The 22482-nt window shown below is 36.3% G+C and overlaps 1 protein-coding gene across 1 annotated transcript in view; it reads left to right on the top strand.

Moving 5' to 3' along the window:
• Positions 1-22482, top strand: part of LOC145689862 (discoidin domain-containing receptor 2-like) — a 581986-nt gene that overhangs the window by 149486 nt on the left and 410018 nt on the right. The gene's annotated exons all lie outside the window — the stretch shown is intronic.

Genomic DNA, 22482 nt, shown 5'->3' with positions numbered 1-22482 from the left:
ACTATAGAGCTCCAGGCAAGCTATTTGCCAAATGGTTTAGGAATGGTCAGAGCTCCTGACGAGCTAAGAGAGGGAGAGGGGTGTGACCAGCCGAAACTGACGTCGACGAAAGCCTTTTGAGTGTTTTAGACCTTCTTGTAGACAGCGATGGCACAAGTGTTCCTCTCCAGTCACTTGACTCTATGATGTTGACTGTGCCTGTGGTTTGCTTGCTTGTAGTAGTTGCAGTAAGAGGGCATGCGGTTTTGTTTACAAATAAGAAGCACGAGCTGTTGTTTTCAAATATAGACCTGGTGTAGGATATTACACTATTATATATAATTACATATTAATATGTAGAACCATTGGTGTCTTCCTGGATCTGATAACTTAAATATACATAATTTTTTTGAAACATTTAACTGTTCTATTGGTCAGAAGCATTTAGGATGATTGAAATATCTAGACCAAACTCGTAACAAACTTAGAACGTATTATGTATGAAGAATTTGTGTGTTTGAATTGCCTTGTTAGCAAGGTCACGTATAACCCAGTACCAGTGAAAGATAAGGATTGCTTATAGAATTCAATATGGAATAAAAAGAATTTACAACTGAACTGAAATACTACAATGAATAAACAATAATAAGTGATTGTTTTGTTTTTCTGACATGTTACAATATGGATACTTCGCATTTTATTGCGCAACTCAAATTGATGATAGAATTTCGGAGCAGCAGTGACTAAATAATCCCCCGAGTAAATATTTATTGAGAATTATTTCTTACTAAATCTTGGAACTATATTCCAGAAAGTGTTTCGAGAAGGAATATATTGCCATTACTAAATTATATCCTGGTTACTTTTTTTTTCGGGAGAAATGAGTTGCGGGGTATAACATGATAGTCAAATAGACCCTATTTGATTATGAATTATAAACAAAACCCATAAAAAATCTGACCCTAGTACTGAAATTACCTTCTCTGGACTTTTTCCCTTAAGAAATGATTAAGATGTGGTATACAATTGTAAGTTTAAATGAAACATATTGAGGAAATTTCATCTTACTAGTAATCAGCCTGTTCTAGGTCTTTTGGAAAGCAATGGTTACGAACTGTTCCAAGACTTACTAACAAAACCCTGGTTATGACGTACCAACAAAACTGTTCGATAGGTACTAAGCCCACTAGTAAACTTTGTTTTTTAGGTTTTTCCGAAAGAAGTAACTGCCTTCACATTGCAAAGTTGTTACTGCAATATTTGTTGTGAAAGGGGAACAAAATCGTTAGAGTACCCTTTCCAAGAAAAACATCCGACAAAATGCACCTCACAAATAATTTACCCTTTGTATCAATTCTACCAAGATAAAATAAATCTTGTTGTGGAAATATTTGTTTGGAAATATAAACCAGATCTGTAGAACAGTTTCTTCAGAAAGGTACTATCATACATTGTTTTACACATATTGGAGGATAACACAAAGTCCTCTAATAAAAGCACAAAATTCTCGACTTTTTACATGATGGATATCGTAGGAGAAACATTTTTTCTGCGATTAGGACTCACTTAAATTGGAACTTCATTTGAAAAATGGAATTCGATTGTTTCTACACTACAAGTATTTCTTTCTGAACGTTTACTGTTCTACCTCAGGGATGCAAATAACCACTTGTCCGAGGAGAGTTTTTAATATCATTAGTAAAATATCCAAGGTAAGTAAATTGTTTCTATTGTGGTATGTCGACTAGGAGCTTTTTTTTTAGGAAGAGTAGTAAAATTTTGTATCTTAAATGCATCCCTGTCTTACTGTATCATAGTATACAATTCCAAGTGATTATACAACCCAAGAAACAAGGGGTTTGTGAGGGTTGCATAGTCACAAGGCGTTTAACATAAGGATAGATAGCTCTGAAGTGGAAAAAAAAAAAATCCGGGCTACTTTAGAATCATCGAACAACATTCTCAGATGCGTGCTATGTGGTCCATGGACTAGAAGACGAATATCCATCTAAATGCTCTATAACGTTCCATTCAGAATAAACTGTACACAAAGAACAAGGAGCAATCATCAAAGCCTGTAGAGTTTAGAACTGAAGTGGAGACAAATAAACAAATCGTAGTCGATGCATTTACAAACACTATTGTTGGTTTCACGATTTATTCGTACACCTAGACTTCCAAACTATGTTATGCATAAGTATCGGATGTCTTATATTACGGATATGTCCTTTCTATGTCTGTTTGTCTCTGCCAACAGATGTCAGAGTGAAAACGGTATATCAAGAAGCGATTTTCTGGAATCGACTCAGCATGGAAAGAACAGATCCATTAGCCGACTATGCAAAAGGGAGTTAAGGAAATAAACCATATTAAGTTTCAATGTTGCTCGCCGTAAAATGAAAACTAAGAAATATCCACAATCCTTTATTTCTTCGATTCGATTCAGCGTACCAAGTAAAGATACCTTCTTAATAAAAACGGAAGTAGTAAACTTTATTAGTACTTCCGGTTTCAATCCGCATAGTTTGAGAGTCTACCGTAGTTTCATATTGTGAAACAAAACCAGCTTTTTTATATTTCATTACTCTACCTCAATCCTTCCTCCCCTTAGCGCCACTTACTTCCCACAATCCTTTCTCCAATTGTGGTACCCTCATACATCCTATAAACGAAAATGACTACTAGAGCGAGACTATATAGCAGAGAATCATCTTCAAGGTGCTATAATTATAAGAGTCGTGTTCTTTCCATATCTTCAGTTCCGGGAAATTGTCGAAATACATATAAGGCTTTGCATTCTTCGAATACTAGAAATGATTCTAGTTTAAGATTTTTTAAAAAGGAAATGCTAGGAAATATTCTCATTACTGCATAATTTACAAGTGGTACGTTCAACACTAATAGGATTGCGTGTGTCACGGTTACAGTTATTTGCGTACGTTAGGGGTATGTGTATTGCTTTCAGAGGCATACATGTCACTGTTAGAGGTATGTGTGTCACTCTTAATGGTATATGTGTCCTGTTAGAAACACGTGTGTCACTACTAGGGGTATGTGTGTCACTTTTAGAAGTATGTGCATCTGTTACAAGCATGTGTTTCACTGTTAAGATGGTGTGTGTCACTGTTAGAGGTTTATGTGTCACTATTAGAGGTATATGTGTCACTTTCAGGGGTATGTGTGTCGCGGTTAAAGGTGTGTGTGTCACTGTTAAATGCATGTGTCACTGTTAGAAGTATGTGTGTCACTCTTAGTGCTATATATGTTACTATTAGAGCACGTGTGTAACTTTTAGGGGTATGTGCGTCACTGTTAGAAGCATGTGTGTCACTGTTAGGGTGTGTTACTGTTAGAAGCAAGTGTGTCATATTACAGGTATGTGTACCACTGTTAGGGATTTATGTGTCGCTGTTAGCGTGTCAATGTGTGTCTTTTAAAATTAAATTTCGAGCGATCGTTTTTTGCTCTCAATGTTTATTAGGCATCAATGCTTAACCGATAGGAACGGTTATTCTTTATCATTGCATGTTGGCCTAATATTTAACGAACTCTAGGGTGCTGCTTTACATTTGACATACCACATTTTGGGAGATTTACAGGTAAAATCCAATATTGCGACTGAAAAGACGTATTTATAAAGAACAATTTTCTACAGGCGACAGAATGAAATACAAAGAAATACACCTGTATTTTAAGTTTACAAGTGCAGGGTTACAAGTATAAAATCATTACAAGTGATTTATGATGGACAAACTAACTTAGCTCTTATAAAAGATAACTTATTACATACTATTTTCCACCGGCGGTGTATTTCTACACAGTCTACAGAAACTCTATTTTCTGTTTACAAGTGCAGCGCTACTAGTATGAAACCATGACAAGTGCTATTGAAACTCGTATCATTGCCAAAATCCACTTGTTTTCTCCATTCTCACTTACATGTATACTCTCATACGCACTGTCGTTGACGTGTATACGCGCCCAGAGCTCAGCCCTGTCTTTACTCGGTTACATAGCATTCATGTTCTTAATGGCCACCTAGCACAGGTTAGTTTAAGCTTTTTGCACTGTAGCTTTTACACCATATAAATGGACGCCATATATATGCGCAAATCGTAAAAGAATTGTAATTTTTCAATAATTACTTCTCATGACCCCTTTGAATTTTATCTGTGCCAAGTGAGATATTTTCATGTTACCCAGTGGAAATCATTTACGAGACAAGAAGGAAATTAATGAAAGAATTATAATTTTTCAACAATTATTTCGAATTTTGTATGAAAAGTAAACCTGCACGAATTCTAGTATTTCATAAAAAAGTAAGTGCAGAGATATGGTTATGGTCTACATTTTCATTGGATGCCCGTTTTTTTAATCTGAAAATTTGAGTCCTCTACCCCTGAATTTTTGATAAACTGAAAGTTTCAGTATTGTTATGTGGCTCACTCGAGCTGCTCTTTGAGGACGCATCTCCTCGCTTCGGGTTGGGTCATCCTGCTGCGTTCCTGCTCTAACGCTGTTAGATAGCATTCGTACTTTCTAGTGGCCACCTAGCACAAGTTGGTTTGTTTTATGCATTGTAGCTTTTATGCCATACATCCATACTGTACTTACACTGGACCCTCCTGAAGTCAATCTGTTAGTAGTAATGGAGCTCCTCATTTAGTATATGCTCTGCTAAAAGAAATACTAAACTCTAACGTAAGCTGAACATTTAAGAAATGTGTCAAAATATAGTAGAGCCATCCGCTCGAGTAATGCCTTATTATGATCCTAAATGCACAAAATCTGGTAGAAGAATATAATACTGTACTCTCTTTAAATTTGAGTTAAATAAAATTACCAAGTATGGAAAAGTTTGAACGATATACATATAAAAACTGAGGTAAAACAGTCTTCCCATTACTGAAGTAGTTGTATGGAATTCCTAGATGGCAGAAAAAGACAAAATATAACGATTCGAGTCATTTTTGAACAGTCTTATTTGCAGAAGTAACAATAAAATAGAAAATATATGCAAAAAAATATTAGTAATAGACACAGGGACTAGTACGTATAAAGTCATCTTTTCTCATAAATAAATGGGAAATAATATAAAACCAATTATGCTTGTTTTATCTAAAATGCTAGTTTAATTACAGTCAGTGTTTTGCATAAACAAATCTTGTAGCTATTTCTCATCTTGCATAATGGTTGGTTTCTAGTAGCTATGGATTCTGTATTATAACTAAAATTTTCTTCAATTCCGTTTATTAGGAAATCGGGTGTCATTTTGTATTAGTTATTTAAATCTTCTCTAATCCGAGAAGATTTAGTCAATGTATTTTTAGGTATTCGTGCTTAAAAGGTTATGGACTGATGTTATACAGGCTGGTCCATAATTTTCTTGACTTATCTTTAAATGCATTTAAAGGATAATTTGTATCAAGAAACGATATAAAAACGTAAAACATCTCAAGGAACGTATCACCAACGACGTTACAAGAATAATAAAGCTGTGCTTAATCAATATCTTTAGCAGTGCAGCACACGCTTTCAAATATGTTTTCAAAACAATAGTAGCCATATAGAACATATTACATAAGTAAATCTGGTTTCCTTTTTATAAAAAAAGTTTACTTTTATTATATGTTGAAATTTGGGAGCCACCTTGTATGCTACAAGATAACTAAAAAGTTCATGCCTTTCTAGAGTAGCGATAAGAAAAAGAGTAATACAGTGAACGGCATGTACCTTTAGGTTTCGAAATAATCTCCCTCGGCATGTAACACCTTTGGCCAATATTCCTGCAACTGCACAATACCTTGCTGATATAACTGGGCGGTCGTGGATGCAAACAAGTCCGTGAGTTCATTCCGCAATTTTCCCACGCGACGGCCCTGGTTCCAAACTTCCCTGCCCGTTGCAGCTGGTTCTAGAGGAACTTCTTACCCGATGCAGCACAAACGTAAGGTAATATCTCCTGTTCCCATTAGCTGAGGATACCAGAGGTAATGTAAGAGAAGTCTCTCTCGCCCAATGCAGCTTGGAGAGATAAGTAGGATATGATCAGTTGATAACTATTGTCTTCCGCCTCTAGGAGTCTCTTTTCATAGCCACTCATTGGAGGCGGAGCCTTTAGAGGAATTGAAGGGGTCCTCTTCGTATCTCTTCGTGTTCCTTCGGAGACGGTGTCCGTCGACTGCTTGGTGTTGCTTGTGCAAAAGCATGTGATGTTCTTTTTAAATATGAGGGAATAGTGTAATATTCTATCTACACTCTAATCTTTCTACTAAAAGCGGAAATGGTAGAAATCTTTCGTTTTTAATATTAATTGAGAAATATATCACATCAAAGAAACCAAATTCTTTCACGTAGTGTACACGTGACACAGCTTCTTGTTTTATAAGTTTTCATTTAATTTTAATGGTCTTATTTGATATCCTAAATTTTGTGCTTTTCACATTTTTTAAAAAAAAATTCTAAATGTTTCATGCTACTTACTTTCTAAGTGCAAAGTGATGGTATTTGCTTACTATACAAGCATAAATAAATTGAAAATAAAAATGTGAATAATGCACTAAAAACAATACTAAGTAATTAAGTTACGTCATGATTTGATGATAGTGCAAGATTTATTTTTTTAACAAATTAATTCTTTTGAACTTGAGATGTGACGTGACTTACTGTAGCAGACAAGTACTAGGCCATGCAAACGACACGTATCTTACAAAACAAGAAAACTGTGCGGTTTCTTGTCTCAAAAAACCTCTGAGGAAGTTTTCTCTTGCTTTTAAAGTGTTAGTTTCTGTGTGCGCGCCTGGATATGGGGCGGGGTTAGGGTGGGGACGGACAGATTTCTTGTAGCACAGATCTCTGTGGTTTTGAAAACAAAGACATCAGTTGCTCTGAGACTAACGAACCCGAAAGCTGAACTGAACGAAAAAAAGTAAGAGAAAAACAAGATTAGAGTGAAAAAACAAACAAAAACAAAAACAAGGAAAAAGTACTTTAATGAAGGAAGGCAGCTGAACGAAGACAACAAAGTAAGTGGGAAAAAACGCTCGACAAGAATTTGTTTGTGGTTTATTTGGGAAATCCAGCATTAGTGGCTCTACAAACAGATGGGGACATGGACAAAAGGCAGGCATTATTTAGAGAAATTGCACCACGCGAAAACACCAAAACCGATATAAAGCATTCTTTGTTTGTTGTAACTAATGAATGAAAGTGATCTTAAAGCAGCAGCGTTAATTAAAGTTTTGGTGAGAGTTAGGGGAAGAGAAATGCAAGATTGTTCACCCATATGAGTAAAAATTTATCTTTTTTAACTTGTATATTAAATAGAATTCTACTGATTTATACAGTACATACAGAATGATGAAGGAACATTTGAAACGTCTGAAATTTAAATGCAATAAAAATAAGCTGTAATTTGGCGATTAGCGATACACAAACACGATCTAAAGTTTTTGCAAACACTATTGGCCAGCCTATTGCTAGACGTGGTGAAGTAAATGTGTCCTTTCCTGCCGTTATCTGGCAGTCAGTGACAAGCCATAGCTGATCAAGGTTGTTTGTTTGCAGTACAGCACCCTAATTTTCCATGAAACTAGAAATAAGTATACGTATTCAACGGAAATTTTGAGCTTATTTTAAAACTCTGTGTGTGTTCCAGTAAGAAACACTATACATAGGTTCGTACCACACTTTTGTGGTTTCCAATCGAATCTGATCTGAAGCAATGTATGTTTCGTTTGGTTACCTTTAAGCCCACAATTAAATCCATGCGACTTTTTTCTCCAAGGTCATTTAAAGGAAAAAAACTTTTTTCCCGTTGAAATCGAGAAATGTTATGGAAAAGCGAGGTAGTACGGTTTATTTATGTGGTGTCGCACAATATTTCATGTGCTGCAAGAAAATAAAACATGTTGTTCGGCCAAGTGGGGTAATATTAAATAGGTGATACGCTAAGAAAACTTTCCGTAGGTAAAATAATAAGAGAATTTATCCACACTCATTTTTATCACCAAAAGGAGAAACCCGTGATTCTCCAGTGTTGCTCAGTTCTCAGCCTTTGTTGGTCGATCGGTCCACTATCGAGTAGGGCCCACGATCATATGCGGTAATGGCACCCGAGCGTTATAAGGCAAGCTCAGTGGTAGAGCTTAGCTTCTAGGAAAAATAACCCCAAGTTACCGAATCCCACGTTACCGAGCGTTATAACGCAAGCTCAGTGGCAGAGCTCAGCTTGTAGGGAAAATAGCCCCAAGTTACCGAATCTCACGTTACCGAGCGTTATAAGACAAGCTCAGTGGCAGAGCTCAGCTTCTAGGGATACATAGTCCCATGTTACCGAATCCCACGTTACCGAGCTTTGTAAGGCAAGCTCAGTGGCAGAGCTCAAATTCTAGGAAAACATAGTCCCAAATTACCGAATTCCACACTATGATAACAGTCCAGTAGAGTTCAGCCCAAACCAAGAACGACAGGATTCGCAGGATTAATCGTACATAATTAATTTTCAAGTACTAGGTGTGTTGAATAAGACTATCAACATTATGCATGAACGGACAACGCTGTTGCTTCCAAATTTCTCGGCAGTTAAGTGCACTCTTGCCGTTGACCTAGCACAAGTTTGAACCTTCTCCAGGACCTTCTCCAGTTGTTGGTGATTTACGAAAAGGGCGGCAAAAGTTAGAAACAACGTTTCCCATCACATTTTGTGTAAAGCTTGGCCGAATCCCCTACTGTGTTTTAAGAAAACTTATTGATACAGAGGGCTTTTGGTTAAGAGGATTTGTTCCCTATACAAGGGACAAATCCTTTTTAAAAAGGTTGAATAAGAATGGAAGGCTAACCTCATATGGAAAGCACGTTCAAACCCAAAAACAGATAAAAGTGTAGAAAGAGTGAAGTCCCTTGTGAGCTTACATCGTTAAGTGACGGTCAGAATAGCCGGTAGTAAGTTAAATGTGAACGTGTTTACCGTCTTCAAATTTAAACATGGAATATATATGTGAGAAAAGTGTGTGCGAAGATGGTTCCAAACAATCTTACAGCTGAGCAGAAGGTCAGTGGGAAGGGTGTTTGTTTTGGTCTTCTGAATCTTCTTGAAGGAAACAGAGAGACACAATTCATTAGTCGCGTTATCACAGGTGACGAATCGTATAATTTTGGGTACGATTCCGAGACAAAACGTCAAAAATCAGGAGTGGCAAACTGCAACCTCTCCCCGTGTAAGTAAGCAAGAATGATCCCATCAAAAATCAAATTGATGTTCAATTGTTTCTTGACATTCGGATTACCGTACTCAAAATTCACGATATAAGGTATTTTTTCCACTAGGGAAAACTATCAATCAAACCTTTTTTTATGGGGTAGTCCTTGAAACACTCAGGAAAAGGGTTGCAGATGTGAGACCAGACATTGCACGCACCTGGATGATGCACCAGGACGACATACTATGTCATACGCCAGGCCCCGACAATGATTTTTGTTTTGGGGAGAGAAGGCACGGTGGCTGATTGCTCGGGTTCGATTCCCGATGGGAGAGCCTTTGGAATTTTAACTGTCCTCTATGTTTCTGTGTTCGTACCCCTATTGTTATAGGTTACTGGAAAAACGGGAAAAGGTAAGTTAAAAGCTAGTAATAAGTATTTAAGAAAGTTTATGAGGCACGTTCGGTGAATCCGTTAATTAAAAAAAAAGGTAGAGGGCTTTTGCTTTTTGTATGAGGTCCCTGTTTCGATCCCTGGCTAAGTACGTTTATGGTGGACATGTGGTACGTTTATTGTATTATTGGGTTTCTTCGGGGTACTCCCGTTTCCTCCCACGTTTTTATTCCACTAATTATTTATAATCATTGACTTCCGTTAATCATCCATCTGTGTTTGTCTAACGGACAGAAACACGTGTTACGTTAAGGTTGGTTTAAAGGGACAAGTTTTGCCGATAGATGACATTACAGTCTTCGTATCTCCCCCATGTATTTTTTATCTTTCACGAAAATTCACGATTTCTCTTACAAATTTCAACCTACAGACTTCAAATTTTTAGAAAAGGAACTTCATAATTTATCGAAAGCAATAATCCTTGCCAATATTTTATTTAGAATATTCTTCATTGTTGAAATGCCTTGATTGTTGAAATGGATATCTAAACCTTTAACAATCGAACTATTTCAACAATGAACAAAATTCTAAATAAAAAATCGGCACGGATTGTTCTCTTTAATAGGTTATGAAGTTCCTTCTATAAAAATTTGAAGTCTGTAGGTTGAAATTTATAAAAGAAATTGTAAATTTTCGTGAACGGTAAAAAATACATGGGAGAGATACGAAGACTGTAGTGACATCTATCGGTAAAACTTGTCCCTTTACACTAACCTTAAACTGAAAAATTCTATTTCAATGAATTTTTGCCAGGAAAAACATTCCTGTATTGCTTCATCCAACCTATTTGTCGGATCTCATCCCCTGTAACTATCTTTTATTCCTCTTGCTGAAAAGTCATTTGAAATGGCGCTATTTTGGTACTTTGGATAATATCCAGAAGAGCGTAAGTGACGAATTGAAAGGCATTCCAGTAGAAGCCTTCCAGCACTGCTATGAAGACTGGAGACAACACGTCCATTACTGTGTAGCTACCCAAAAGGATTAATTTTAAGGGAATAACCTTGACTTAAATGAACAAAATTCATCGTCAATAGAAAATGAGTCTTGTTACTTTTCTAATGCATCCCGTTTATGTTGTTTGATACCCGGCATGGCTAATTACCTCGATTTGAATTTTTGGTTACTTTTTATACTTTAAAAAATGTTTCGTTTATCGGCAACACTCAGGCGATGATGAAGTGAACAGCATTTAACGTAATTCCAAATCACAACTACTGCATTATCTCTCTGCATAATTTATTATGAATAACCATTTGTTAGTATTCTTTTTTCCATCTTGTCAACTCAGCAAAGTTGACCTAAGAATCGACAATACCACACCAAACTATATTGATATACAATGTAACATAAAGTACGCTACCAAACAGATTGCGTGTGGAAACAGAAATACTGTACATTCTTTTTGTAAAACATTCAGCTCGACCAAGTATTGACCTAAAACGAAAATCAAACACCGTATATGGCCTATATTTAACAGTATACACAAATGCATAAAACATAGCAAATACTCTATCACATTAAATGAAACAGCCCCAAAATCATGACATTTCTACATTGATTAAATGCCTTTCGTTCTTTCTCTCACCCATCCCATCCAGCATACAATCCCGACCACAGTTCCTACAGGGGTTTTTGCATTTTTTGTTTTTGTTATCACCACCGAGGGGGGATTTTCAAAGCACCTTTCGGTTTTCTGGTCTAAATCTGTACAAGCTATGGATTATATGGAAGATTTACGACGTGCTCGCGAGAAATTCCTTCGACACGATGGGTTTAAGCTATGCCATAAATCTATACAAACACCTTGTAACGTAGGATGGGCGTTGACTTTGGAACAAAGAGCTTAAAGTTCAGGAAATTCACTACTTTTGTACAAAAATCACTTTTTTAAAAAAATACTATTATTCACATGCACTATGTGTGGCATTATTATTACGTGCATATGTATTAAGAGCATGCATATGAATATTTGGAGTATGTATGTCACTGTTCGAAGGTGTATGCCAAAAAAAAAAAAAATAAAATGAAACAACATTTTATGTATGCCAAGGTAATACAAAATCCAATTTAGCAAATTTCTAAACCTTCAAAAAATTATGTGAAGTTTCAACTTTAGGCAAGAAATAACGTTAATCACCAATTCTTACCAATTCTTAACCTTTTTAAATCTAACACTACTTTTCTTTTCGCCATTTCGATCCAAGACAAACGGGCATAACTAAAATCTCTTTTTTTTTTTTTTTTTTTTTTTTTTTTTTTTTTTGGCTAATGCTATCAAATAAGTTCAACCCATCAATAGAGCTTGAAACAGCTAGGAAGAAAGAGGACACAAAACGGGACATCGAGCTCCTTCGTGGCTAAGTGGTTAGCATACGCACTTTTAGCGTGGGAGACACGGGTTCGATTCCCTTCGGAAGGTTATGTGGTTCGGATTCCACGTTAATCAGTAGGTGCACGTCTCGTACAGCCTTGTTGCTGAAAGGGACACTAAACCTAAAGCCAAAAAGAAACAAAAAATAGAAAATGAATATAAAAAAATCCAATTCCTTTCCTAGTAATCAAGCGTAAGTTCTTGCATCTAAAATTACATTTAAGTTATTGTCATGAAATGGCTGAGGATCAAGAGGACATGATGTCTTTATTGCCCAGTCTCCAGTAATATGCTGTGAGCTCATAGTATATTGATCTGTTTCTGGAAACCAAACAGTCACATAAGGATCTGTGTTCAAAGAGTATGAATGTCATCATTACGAGAAAACAGACATTTCCATAATCTGCTAGTTCACCGTGCACTTTTATGTACCAAAAGGACAAAAACTGCAAAGTATTATTAGTACACACGACATACATTTTTTGGCTATAATAATTTGTTTTTATCAATTTTCTTGAGAATTACACTCTGAAGCTTTTTTATTTTGTTCATCTTGATTTGATCGTATAAAAAAGTAAATTCTGGTAGACGGTGAAAGGGATCACGTGGTAGAATTTTCAATTCCATCCAGTTCAGTTATTATGAGTTTCAATCCATGTTGAACTTTGTGAAATCACGATACTTGACCAACCAGCAGAAGGCTGGAACAACAGTGAATAAGCTCGTTTTCTCTCCGGATAAGGCATGGTATCGACGTCTGGCAGAAAGATAGCTGCAGACAGCCCAACGCGATGACCTTTATTTTGAATGTTAATATGCTTTTATTGTATTGTAAAAGCTACAGGTATATGCTTTTATTGTATTGTAAAAGCTACAGGTATATGCTTTTATTGTATTGTAAAAGCTACAGATATATGCTTTTATTGTATTGTAAAAGCTACAGGTATATGCTTTTATTGTATTGTAAAAGCTACAGATATATGCTTTTATTGTATTGTAAAAGCTACAGATATATGCTTTTATTGTATTGTAAAAGCTACAGGTATATGCTTTTATTGTATTGTAAAACCTACAGGTATATGCTTTTATTGTATTGTAAAAGCTACAGGTATATGCTTTTAATGTATTGTAAAAGCTACAGGTATATATGCTTTTATTGTATTGTAAAAGCTACAGGTATATATGCTTTTATTGTATTGTAAAAGCTACAGATATATGCTTTTATTGTATTGTAAAAGCTACAGGTATATGCTTTTATTGTATTGTAAAAGCTACAGGTATATGCTTTTATTGTAATGTAAAAGCTACAGGTATATGCTTTTATTGTATTGTAAAAGCTACAGGTATATTCTTTTAATGTATTGTAAAAGCTACAGGTATATTCTTCTATTGTATTGTAAAAGCTACAGATATATGCTTTTATTGTATTGTAAAAGCTACAGGTATATGCTTTTATTGTATTGTAAAAGCTACAGGTATATGTAGTGTACCAGAATTTTGTAACACTTACGACTAAGCCTTGTAAAAATGTTTTTGTTGCATTTTCATCAAAATTCAGAAGTGTTGTAATTGACATGTATTTGTTATTTCAAAATATATACAGGGTGGTAGGTAACTCCACCGATAAACATTGGGAGGCGATTTCTTATACGAATTGAAAGAAAAAAAGTTCTAATAAACATGGGCCGAAAAATGCCTCCTTTCAGAGTTATGTCTATTGAAAATTCGAAAAATCATTTTCCAAACTCCCTAACTTAGAAACTATAGGACCTATCCCAAGCGGTTTAAGGAATTACACAGGAACTAGTATATTTTCTATCTAAATATCCATGTTTTACCATCTTCCGTTATCGGTGAAAGGAACTGTGAAAAGGAAGTTGAAGTATAGGGATACTCCTTTAAGTACTAATGGTGCGTTCGTTTCGCAGGTACCAGTGAATTCTGAAACATGGATATTTAGATAGAACGTAAACCAATCCCTAGCAGTTTCTAAGTTAGGGAGTTTTGAAAAATGATTTTTCGAATTTTCAATGATCATAACTCTGAAAGGAGGCATTTTTCGGCCCATGTTTATTAAAACTTTTTTCTTTCATTTAGTATAAGGAATCGACTCCCAAAGTTTGTCGGTGGAGTTGCCTACCATCCTGTATATATATATATATTTCAACATATCGTATTTTCCTAAATGAAAACTTTTCATTGGTGCTACTTCTTATGAAGCACAATGAACAGGTAGATGGTGAATAATCAAGACGCTAACATATGCTTGTTTGTTTGTTTTTTCTAACGGGATAATTTGTAGTTTTCTAGATCGTATTTAGCTGTATTTAATTCAGTCGTTTGGTTGGTTGGATTAGAGTTTAATTTTCTTCCAACACCGAGGCTATATGAAACGTTGACCTATACCTTAACGTGTGATTCACATCACATGAACTCCTACCGGGAATTCAACCCAGGATACCCATCATAAAGGTCCGTACGCTAACCATATATTAACAAATTAGGTCTTGATCTTAATTCAGTTAGTTCTTGCAATGTCCTTACGATGTAACGTTATCATCTGAGGTTCAGCATCCTTAGAAACCATTATCACGCTATCACATTATTCATTTCTACTTAGAAAAAGAAATGATTCTATAATATATGAACATACACGAAGTTTTTGTGACCTTACAATGTGTTTTAGTTTTCTCTATCAAATATAATCTTTCTTTAACATTTCACAATCTTACACTTATAGGTAGAAAGGGACTTGTGAAAGGTTAAAACTAGGAAATAAAGTTAAAAGAACTATGAAAAAAGAAATCTTTAAGTTTTACGTCCCATAGTTATGCCGGTTACGCTAAAGGAGACGGTGATGATGAGAAATGTAAGAAATGGTGGAATGAAGAAAGTGGGAGGAAACGGGAGAACCCGGAGAAAACCCACGCACATGGTCTTTGTCCATCACAAAGTTCACTTGGCGCGAGCTGGGATCGATTAGGACCCTATGCACCAGAGGTGAACACTCTATCACTGAGCTACCTCGACCCAGAAAAGAACTATCGGAATCAGGAAAGTGCACTATGAACGGGAATATCTTACAGATTCTACGGGTATATTGTATGCCCCAAAATTCAGCTGACTTGCCATCAAAACTAAAGTTTTTTTGTGTCATACATGTTTTGTTGTTTGCGTAACATCTTGGTATATAAAATGAATATGGAGCTGATACATAGAAATAGCGGCCATTCATGCTTTTTAGGATAAAGCAGACGGTTGATTAATAAAAATGAATGAATGTATGGTATGATAGTCCCTCAGAATATACACGAGAACTCGCTGAAGGCCCACTGATACGACAAACTTTGAATTTATTATGATAAAATTTTAACTTACATGCACCCGGCAACACTGATATTCATTTCAATGGGGCTATTTAAATCAAGAGGTATACAAGAACAACTCTCGTACTATTCTAGACCTGGAAACGAACATTCGCACTGCCATTGAGAACATAAACACGTCTAATCTTCGTAAAGTTGTTGCCAACCTGGTGAAACGTGTGAACCACTGTTTGAATGAAACTCCACTCCCAGCATCCGCTATAGAGCTAGTAACTCATTTCTGATAGTAGCAGCGTTGCCGGGTGCATGTAAGTAAACGTTTTATCATGAGAATTTCAAAGTTTGTTTTTCATTGTTCTCAGGAATTGCATAATGTAGACAGATCCTTAACACACCTATTGATTCACTGAAACATCAGCAAAGTTGCCAATTCAGAGTGTTAATTTATGAAAACTACGATTTCCTTAGTTCCCCCTTACAGAGGCTTCATCCGATTAGTTATCGGTGGAAATGAAATTTTTTTTTCCATTGCATAGTTTCCAAGCTACTCCAATTACACAAACTGAAAATTAACGACAGACAGAACACCCATACGTATGAGTTATGAGTCGATTTACATGTTTTGCAAAAATATTGATTTACACCTTCGGTTACATCTGATAACACTGTGTGGTTCCTAGTGTACCTCAATCGTTGCTTCCTAGTTTAAAAATATATATGCATGAACAAGGCTTCACTTTGGTATAACCATTATTTGTGTATCACTTAAGGTTCAAAAGTTCTACTATCCCAAACTCCGGGTTGCGTTGTATATTGGATACCCTGTACAAACTCAAATGGATGGTATCAAATATCAGTAACCTGTAAAATATGAAGTGGAAGATATTTCACTACTTCTTTTATCTCAGCGAGACTGAAGTAGAGTTTATACTCTACGAGTCGTCTCTCTTGGTTTTTTAACAATAGTTGTCTGGAAACTATATTTTGGCATCCGACATTTCTTTTGAAATGGAACGGAACGAGAGTTGGTTCTACGCAATGGTATTTTAAGTTTAGATTGACCATCACTTTCGAAGGGTGGAGGACCTCATAATGGTTCATATCTGGTGCAAGATTTCCTTAGTTTGAAACCAGAAAATGGGAGTTAGTGATTGACATCATAATGTTTGCAGGTTTTCTTCAGGTCTTCTGGTTTTCTCCTACATTCTTATTCCATCAATTTGTTTAATCGTGACTCATTTTAATTACTGAACTTTCCCCTTTACTCTACAGGGTTCAACTATTGGACGTAAAAGTGAAACAAGTCACTTTTTATTTAGACTTCGGTGTCAAACCAATTTTCTCTGTTATGAAAGTTTTGATCCATGATTTCGGAATGATCATTAGCAAGGTTTTTTTTTTTTTTTTTTTTTTTTTTAGCTCTTCTTGACTGTTCCTCCTGTTTCAAATTAAATAAATATTCTCTTCCGCGTGTGTTTGGCTCACGTATCTTGTTTCAACTATTTAGTTGCATGCAATAGTACGAAGTTCTAGTCCTTCCGTGAATTGATTCAGCGGTAGAGATAAAAGCTTCTTAATGTAAAAACAGGAATAAGGAAGAACGTGTATAAGCATAAATGAAGAAAGTCGAAAATGTAAAAAATGAAAGTCTGGACCTTTTTCTTTTTTTTTTTTTTACATTTAAACATTCCAATTGCATTCATCATCAAACTTTTTCTCACACACGAGAAGATTCACTAAAAGTGGCAAATTCTATGAGATGTTTATTACATAGGCAAACGCATTAAATTGATGAATGTTAAAGGTTGATAACCACAAATTGAAGCTTGTCTTCACTATACACAAGAGGGCTAAATAAATAATTATGCTTTTATATATGTAGTAAGATAAAACAATGGAGATTGCTCAAGTGTATGAAATCATGCAACTATTATTATTATTATTATTATTATTATTATTATTATTATTATTATTATTATTATTATTATTATTATTATTATTATTAAAGTATTCTACCTTTGGCAGGTCCTGGGACTAATGAGGTTTTTCTTTTATCTTTTGTTCTTAATAGTCAGTTTGTGCTTATATAAACGTTTCTTCCATGTTTCTCGAGTTTTAGCTTCCTCTTTTATCCCCCAATATTTTCTTCTATTTATAAAATCATCGATCACTTAGGTTCTTCTTCTTCCTATTCCTCGCTTTCCTTCCATCTTTCCATCTATGACGGAATGAAGAAGACAATTTCTTCGCAAGATGTGTCTAATCCAATTGGCCTTCCTACGAAGGATACTGACTAGAAGCGTCCTCCTCTCTCCTATCCATTTTAAAACATATTCATTTGTTACTCTCTCTGTCCATTTTATCTTATCAATTTTCCTCGAAGAAGCTCTCTAAATATTTCTTCTCTAACTTCCGAAATGTCCAAGTCACTGAACCATAAAGTCCAATACTTCATATATAGCACTTGACCAATTTCTTCTTTAGTCCAATATAAAGCCTGCTAGTTAAGAGTAACATTTTTTTGTTGAATGCTTCTTTGGTATGGAAATTCTTGACCTGATCTCTCTAGTGCAGTACGCTTCTTTCGTCAAAATACTTCCCAGATATTTGAAATGATCAACCTCTTCAAGTTCTCTTTGTTCTACTCTGACCCGTAAGGGCACATTTGCACGGGATATTCTCATAACTTTCGATTTTTCGATGTTGATTTCCATTTGGTATATTTTTCCAGTCCCAACTATTGTGTCACTCATCTTCTGTAGTCTTTCGTCGTTTCTACCTATAATAACCAATCATAATATGTTGCTAAAAGCTTTAGAGGTACTTACAAGAGATGTATGCGAACCATGACAGCTAGATATTTATGAAACTTGGTACCCTGAGTAATTGTGAATCGCTAATCATTGTGGCGATAGTCATTCGGTGCGGAAATGCCTTGTTTACGCGCTATGTACAATACCTATACCAAGCAGTGATGGGGTGAGGCCGTGCCGAGTTATACCCCCAAAACGCCAGGAAAACGCAGAAAATGAAAAATGGGTACAGGTAACCTGATACTAAGTAGTGTTGCCATCCCAATACAAACTTACAGTTTTTTCAAATAGAATGTATACCATTTTATGACATTAAAGTAATTTGCATTAAACGTGAGGTGTGCTATCAGTGTTGCCAAATAAGGTAGATATTAGGCTGTAAAGTTGAGAAATCATGGGGTCCGTACAATGAAAAGAACAAATGTACACCCTCCATTCCGAAAGAAACCGAACTTTTGAAAACAAATAGTACCACTAGTGCCATCTGTTGTAATATTTTACCGGTAGATGGCGTAGTCCCTCATTGACAACTGGTATACATGTCATGACAATTGGATGCACGGCAACAAAGTTATTGCGTTTCAACTGTCAGTGTGTTGTGTACATCGGTCGGAAAATGAGTTTCAAACAACGAGCTGCAATTGAGTTTTGTGTTAAACTGGGTAAAACTTTTAGTGAAACGCACCAAATGCTACAAAATGTATATGGTGATGAGTGTCTATCCCGTACGCAAGTTTACGAGTGGTTCAGGCGATTCAAATCGGGTAGAGAGACGCTGGATGATGACGAAAGATCAGGCCGTCCCAGAACCGGATTATCGGAAGAAAACATCGAAAAAGTGCGTGAATTCATCAAACATAACAAAAAATCGTCGGTGAAAGTTATTGAAATGGAATTAGGCATTCCTCAAACAACCGCATACCGCATTTTGACCGAAGTTTTGGGCCTTAAGAAGGTTAATTCGCGGTTTGTACCACACAAACTCACCGAAGACCAAAAAGTTGATCGAATTGCGCATTGCAAAGACATCGTTAAAAGTGCTCGGCAAGATCAAAACTTCTTGAAATCGATTGTAACTGGTGACGAGACGTGGTGTTTTGAATATGAGCCCGAAACAAAGCGGCAAAGTGCTGAATGGAGAGCGCCGGATGAAGGAACACCCAAAAAAAGTCGCTTGGTGAAGTCAAAAGTTAAGGTGATGCTGATTAGTTTTTACGATTCAAAAGGAATTATCTACAAAGAATTTGTTCCGCCCGGCCAGACAGTCACTGGAGAGTTTTACTTGGGCGTCATGAAGCGTTTGCTTGCAAGAATTCGTCGTATTCGGCCCGAATATCGCGAAATCGGCAGTTGGACTCTTTTGGACGATAATGCACCATCACATCGTTCGCGACTTGTAACTGAATTTTTGGTCAAAAATCACATTATTCGGTTGCATCATCCACCCTATTCACCAGATCTCGCTCCGTGCGATTTCTATCTGTTCCCGAAACTGCATTTGGCGATGAAAGGAAAGTGGCACGCATCGATTGATGCCATTGAGAAGGCGACGACCGCCGTCCTAAAGACCATTCCAATAAAGGACATGGATAAGTCGTTTGACAACTTGTTGGAGAGTGCAAATGTGTGTATCGATGCAGAAGGGGAATACATTGATTAATAAAAATGATTTGTTCCAAAATGTACATTGTTTTTTGTTTTTTTAAAACGTTCGGTTTCTTTTGGAATGGAGGGTGTACAACAAAGACTGCAGAAGGAACAAATGAATAGCAACGAGTAAACCACACCATGCACAGCATGCAGTGACTAGCGGGCTTGATGCATCAATATGCCATATCGAATGTGCGGCTTGGGCGAGGAATCTATGTATTTTGCCATACTATCTATTTGCGTTTCTGTTGTATGTATTGGTGTATTATGTTAAAATATTTTGCGTATATATATTACTAGTATTCTGAATGCAGTGTATTATGTATTCATCGTTGTCTCACTAATGTTTCCTATACTCTTGACTGACACCTATCACAGGTCGTTAATCTTTGCGAATCGATTCTGACGTAGTTTCTTTTCACATATTTGTTGCCTTTCGTGCACAGCTTTTCCGTATTCTTTTCAGGCGCTACGCCGTCATTTCTGTGGTATGGAAGGTATGAAGGATTTTATGCAGTTTTGCATCCCCATGACAGTTCGTTTTTTAGCTCTCTAAAACAGTTCGAGTTATCGATTTCACACAAACTCCATTGGAATTGGTGTGCCACAAGAAGACTTGCTGTTTACATTTCCCCATTGTGTCACATGGGACTTTTTCCTTGTATGGCTAATCTAACAACAGTTATGCCCCTTTTTGGAGGGGAGTGAATCCTATATCAAACCCATTAGTCACCGAATGCTGTGTATGCTGTAGTTTAGTCCGTACTGTACATTTATTCCTTCGCGAGTCTTGTTGTTATTATACATTCGTTCATTTCTCTGTACGGACTCCATAATTTTTCAACTTTACAACCTCATATTTCCCTTATCTGGCAACACTGATATACTTCCTTTTGCTTGTTTTCTTTCACATTTCATGCCAATTGTTTTAACGTTATAAAATGGTATACATTCTACTTGAAAAATTATAAGTTTGTATACGGACATATGTTACCTTCGACAGATATATGTTATATACATCCATTTGTATGTGAGATCTTGATAGCCTATATTGTTTCATATGGAAAGTACGTATAGTTGGAACACTTATACGGAAATATTATAAAATATTGGTTTTCAGTTATACGTCTGCTGTACGTTAAGTCCAAAAACTACAAGAATTACGCATGTAACCTATCTTTTTAAGTACGCCACCTACATTTTTTTCTCAGTCTGTCCTTAGTTCTTAAGAGAATATTTTGTCGTGCTTGTTCAGGGGGCTATATCCCCCCGAAAAAATATAACCGCTACCAGGTTATAGAAGATTTTTTTGTGGACACTCTGTATATTTCGTAAAGACAGTGACTATTGTTTCGATTTATACTTTATTCTCCGACGCAAGTTCTTTCTTTGGTGGGAATTGCTTCTTTCCTACACAATTGGACAAAGAAGTCTTTCATCGTTTTCTCATATATATATATTTAAAACATTGCTTTTAGTGAGAACATTTCAGTTAGTGACGAACCATTTCAGTGTTTCTCCCTGACTCATTATATGCACAGTATATATTCTATAGTTATTTGGAACTGAATTAAGTGTTTTCTTTAATCGCTTATGGAAATATTGCAGTAGTTTAGAGAAATACGGGCTGACCAGATGTTCCAGTGATCAAAGTGGCACCAACTGCGTTGTTTCGTAGCTCGTTATCTGTACTTTCTCACTCCAGAGTTATCGCCGTGTCTAGTGCATTGCAGGCAGTTGACTAAAATTAACATTTTTTTTTTCGATATTCTGTTTGTATGTGCATACAGGTGAGTTAACTGATTGATTTTTGAAATGAACTGCCAACCTTCTTTAATTGATCACTGCAGCCCGTACCTTGAGCTTTGGTGCTCAGGGAGTTTGACTCCGATGTTGTACGCAGCCACCACGCACGTTGCGTCGGGAACCAAGTACGATTGTGTGTTAAGGGGTACAAGCTATTAGCCGGCGAAGGACGTTTTCTTATGGCTAGCCCCCAACTAGTGAAGTCTCAGGTCCGCAGACCTTGTGCGTTTAAAAAGTTATATACTCGCCCTCCAACATTAGCAATCTACTTTTTTTTAAATTTTGCTGAAGACTCATCTTTTCGCTTTAGGATTGTTCGGCGCCGCAACTGGGTTCATCGTGGGACGATGCAGACAACTTTTCCCCAGTGCTAATCCCCCAAGTGCGTCAATGGTGTGAGGGAAGCATTTGTCGTGAAATCTGAATTATAATCTCATATATATATAAAGGGCTATATTGCCTTAAAAGGGCAAAGTGTGATTTCAGTGACGAAAATTATTATACATATTCAGTGTTCAGTGTTGTGTTCATTCCTCTTCGCTATTTTTTATATATATAATAGTGTTCTAATAAATAAGTATAGTGTTATTTAATCCAGTGTGTCTTCGTTGTTTGTATGAGTGATATTTGTGTGCGTTATGGTCTGGATGACCATCTGATCGTCCGTGAGGTTTTCGAGACAAGACGCCCGAACCTCTCGGCGCCTAATGCTCATCTCATCATTGAGATCGACGAGCGATTTGGGAACAGTTTGTAACTCTTCTTGGAGAGGTCCTTCATCGTCCTGTCCAGGTAAGTTCAAGTATCAGGAGAATACTTATTTGTAGGACCACGAACCACGAATAGCGACCAGATTACCCGGAGTGGTTACAAATAAATGT

The sequence above is a fragment of the Thermobia domestica genome, chromosome 7 (genome assembly GCF_964235325.1).
Source record: "Thermobia domestica chromosome 7, izTheDome1.hap1.1, whole genome shotgun sequence".
Classification (NCBI taxonomy): Eukaryota; Metazoa; Arthropoda; class Insecta; order Zygentoma; family Lepismatidae; genus Thermobia; species Thermobia domestica.
This window is presented reverse-complemented; position numbering and strand designations above follow the sequence as displayed.